The sequence below is a fragment of the Mustelus asterias genome, unplaced genomic scaffold (assembly GCF_964213995.1).
Source record: "Mustelus asterias unplaced genomic scaffold, sMusAst1.hap1.1 HAP1_SCAFFOLD_462, whole genome shotgun sequence".
NCBI lineage: Eukaryota > Metazoa > Chordata > Chondrichthyes > Carcharhiniformes > Triakidae > Mustelus > Mustelus asterias.
In genome coordinates, this window is record NW_027590415.1 from 307932 (window position 1) to 312339 (window position 4408).

Here is a 4408-nt window from a genome sequence, read left to right on the forward strand (position 1 = left end):
TGTGTGCGATTCTCTGTCGGGGAGTCGGTACAGACTCAATGGACAGAATGGTCTCCTTTTGCACTGTTAGGATTTCATGATTCTAAGGTCATTGGACTGTGTTAGAAATTCCCTGAGAAAAAAAATGGAAAGCTGTGTTTGGAGAACTGACAGCATTGGGTTTATTGTAGATGAAATGTGTTTTACTGCAAGATTATGAAAATACCTGGATCGTGTAAATAAATATTAGAGATATTTGTGGGGATCTCGAAATATGTTTTTGTTTCATTTTGTAGATCATCCACTGTAAAGGGAAAGACAACATTGGTGAGCAAGGAAGGGATGCTGTGACTTACAAATGCCGCCTAATAGAAGTCAAACCTCTGCTGGGATTTGAACGCAGGATCTTATCATACAAGCGCCTTAACCAACTAAACCAGCTTGATGCTTCGGCTTGTACAGCGGAAACTGGAAATGCGTTCCTGATCTGGCGGTATTTGTGCAAAAAGGGACACTACCAGATCTGGAACATATCTCTGCAAATAGAGATAGTTCACATTTCAGATGCAGACCTTTCACGGGAACGACCGCTTCACTCTCCACAGATGCAATGGGATCTCGGATATATTCATGAAAGAAAAATGATTGAATCCCACAGTGGCCCATCGAGACTGCACCGATTTCCCTGAAAGCCTTTGAAACCCGCCTTTCCCGACATTGAACAAGCACATCAGAGGGAATCACAGACATCACTCAGTGCAACTCTTCCGCTAAACATTGAGTGATTTATCGTGAGCTGGTTCGATTTATTGTTTTCAGACACACATCTAGTATAAAAGTAGCCGTGTTCAGGATGTCATTCACAAACACAGCTTTCTGCTCTGACGGCAGACGTTCTCCTTCTGTGGCACAAGGTGATTTTTTAAAAAAAATACTTCATTCATGAGGGCTATGTGTGTCGCTGGCACGGGAATCATTTATTCTCCAAATTAATTATCTTTGTGTAATTGGGGACGAATTTCCTCTGTAGCCACGGCAGTGCGTGTGCACAAACACTGCTGTTCGGGAGGGAGTTCCTGGATTGTGAACCAGCCAGAGGAACGGCGATATCTTCCCAAGTCAGTGTGGTGTGGGTCTCTGAGTGGTCGTTGTTTCTCCGCATCTGCTGCCCGGTGAGAGATTTCTTGGTTTTGGATGGTGCCTCGCGAAGTAAAAACAGCTGTCAGGAGTGGGATTTGAACCCACGCTTCCAGAAAAGACTGCGACCTGAATGCAGCGCCTTAAACCGCTCGGCCATCCTGACGACATTTGCCTAAGTGTAAAATCTCTGCACAAATCGAATTGAATTCCACCTTTATTGTTATTAAATTTAAACCGCGATGCGTTTTTCCATTTTCGAACCCCAGGCAGAGGCCTGTATCTGAGTCCCATCCTTCCCCAAGCCGCCGGGAGGTGAGGAGTTTCTCATTGCTGCATTGTTCTGTTTTCTCAAATCAACAAAAACCCAATTCCCGCCCTATCTGTTCCTTGCACGAAGGTGTTGAGAGTGTCAGATCTGAGCAAGGGGAAGTATCCAATTGGAGAGTTACATCCTGGCGACAGGAATATCGCTCCACAGCTACTTTCGGAGCTGCTGAATATTTCCAGCATGTCGTTTGTTCCTTCAGTTCATTCACTGACAACATAATCTTGACTCTTGGGCGCAGCTCCAGACACAGCTTTTCTGTGATCTTCGCACAGACAAGTTCACTCTTCACTTTCCTACATACATGCTTTAAAATCGACTCTTTTCACACTCAGCATCCTGCAGCATTGCCTTCAAACCTCACCCAACCCTCCACCCACCCAGCAGGGTCTCAGAGGTACAAGTGCTTCTTAGGAATTCACAAAAGCAAGGGGATCGCAGTGTTTGTGAGGGAATATAAAGGATTAATCCACACTCACACACACACACACACACACACACACAGCCACAGCAGATGGTGAAATTTGACATCAATAAAAACATCTGGTATTAAAAGTCTAACGACAATCAATCGACTGCCTTAAAATAACACAACTGGTTCACTCATGTCCTTTAAGGAATGCATTTTTTTCCTGGTCTGCACCTCCATGTTGCCCCCGACGCTCAGCAACTTTGGTGACTCGAAGTTGTCCTCTGAGGGACCTACCAAGCCGCTCAGGTCAAGGGCAATTTGGGATGAGCAACAATTGCGGGCCCAGTCAACGATGCCCACATCCAAGGAATGAATAAACAAAATAAATAGCTGATTCAAAGTGAGGTGATACAGAAAGTCAGTTGCAGTATCAAACATTGACAGATACAGAATTAAATTAGAAACTATCTTTCAGTTCTGGAAGCTGACAGTCAGAACAAGTCACTTGTAGAGGCACAGTTCAACAGATAGAATCTGTTGTAGGTAAAAAAAAAAACCTCTGACACTATTAGTGGATCAAAGTGCAGGTTTATTTTCACAATTGTGGGAGAAGTGAGGTTCCTAACAGTGGACCCCCAGCCTTCTCTTCGAACACAAGTAAGAACAGAGTTTATATATGTCCCGGGCCCCACCCTCATCACATTGCAATTCTCTGAGATGTCTGTCGTTGTTCGTGGTGAGATTCGTGTTGCATCAGCAGTATCTTCCTCTGGGTAGTTTGTTCGATCTCCAAGGCCACGATTGTTCGTCATTTATATCCTTGAAACAATATCACAGGTTTTGCACAAAAAAGGTAACTAATATACATACAGGTTTGTATAATACTTTATATCAGGATAAGAGGAATAAAGTATGATGAATATATATATATATATATATATATATATATATATATATATATATATATATATATGAATCTATGGTTATACGATCACAGAAGGCATACATGTCAACTCCATCGTGTTAAACAAAGTTACATAAAAATGGAGATTGTTTAGCTGATTTAGAACCATAGAACCATAGAAAATTGCAGCTCAGAAACAGGCCTTTTGGCCCTTCTTGTCTGTGCTGAACCATTTTATGCCTAGTCCCACTGACCTGCACTTGGACCATATCCCTCCACACCCCTCTCATCCATGAACCCGTCCAAGTTTTTCTTAAATGTTAAAAGTGACCCCGCATTTACCACTTTATCCGGCAGCTCATTCCACACTCCCACCACTCTCTGCGTGAAGAAGCCCCCCTAATATTCCCTTTAAACTTTTCTCCTTTCACCCTTAACCCATGCCCTCTGGTTTTTTTCTCCCCCAGCCTCAGCGGAAAAAGCCTGCCTGCATTCACTCTATCTATACCCATCAAAATCTTATACACCTCCATCAAATCTCCCCTCAATCTTCTACGCTCCAGGGAATAAAGACCCAACCTATTCAATCTCTCTCTGTAACTCAGCTTCTCAAGTCCCGGCAACATCCTTGTGAACCTTCTCTGCACTCTTTCAATCTTATTTACATCCTTCCTGTAACTAGGTGACCAAAACTGTACACAATACTCCAAATTCGGTCTCACCAATGCCTTATATAACCTTACCATAACACTCCAACTTTTATACTCGATACTCCGATTTATAAAGGCCAATGTACCAAAGGCACTCTTTACGACCCTATCCACCTGTGACGTCACTTTTAGGGAATTCTGTACCTGTATTCCCAGATCCCTCTGTTCAACTGCACTCTTCAGAGTCCTACCATTTACCCTGTACGTTCTTCTTTGGTTTGTCCTTCCAAAGTGCAATATCTCACACTTGTCTGCGTTAAATTCCATTTGCCATTTTTCAGCCCATTTTTCTAGTTGGTCCAAATCCCTCTGCAAGCTTTGAAAACCTTCCTCACTGTCCACTACACCTCCAATCTTTGTATCATCAGCAAACTTGCTGATCCAATTTACCACATTATCATCCAGATCATTGATATAGATGACAAACAACAATGGACCCAACACCGATCCCTGCGGCACACCACTAGTCACAGGCCTCCACTCAGAGAAGCAATCCTCCACAACCACTCTCTGGCTTCTTCCATTGAGCCAGTGTCTTATCCAATTTACTCCCTCCCCATGTATACCTAGCGACTGAACCTTCCGAACTAACCTCCCATGAGGAACCTTGTCAAAGGCCTTGCTGAAATCCAGGTAGACAACAGGTAGATTTCGAGCTGCGTTAATCGCATTTCTTGATAACAAGTGGAGACAGCAAGAATAGCTGTTCCTCTTATCTGGCACAGACATGAAAAACACCGAACTCTGACGAAAACATGAACTCTGCAGTGTTCTCAACAAAATCACAGAGTTCGGGTCTTAATGCTGAAGTGTGACAAAGCTCATTAACCCATTCCCGTCTTCAGAATCAGAAAGATCCCTCATTGAGCACCAGATAAGGCAAAGCACAGTCTGAATACAGACAGATGCAGCAGAAAAACCATTCGTTCTGCAGCAGA

The 4408-nt window shown here is 43.4% G+C and overlaps 1 non-coding gene across 1 annotated transcript; it reads right to left on the bottom strand.

Moving 5' to 3' along the window:
* Positions 1-1199: 1199 nt before the first annotated feature.
* Positions 1200-1282, bottom strand: trnal-cag (transfer RNA leucine (anticodon CAG)). The gene has a single exon. It is a non-coding gene; the product is annotated as a tRNA-Leu (tRNA).
* Between the last annotated feature and the right edge of the window lie 3126 nt (positions 1283-4408).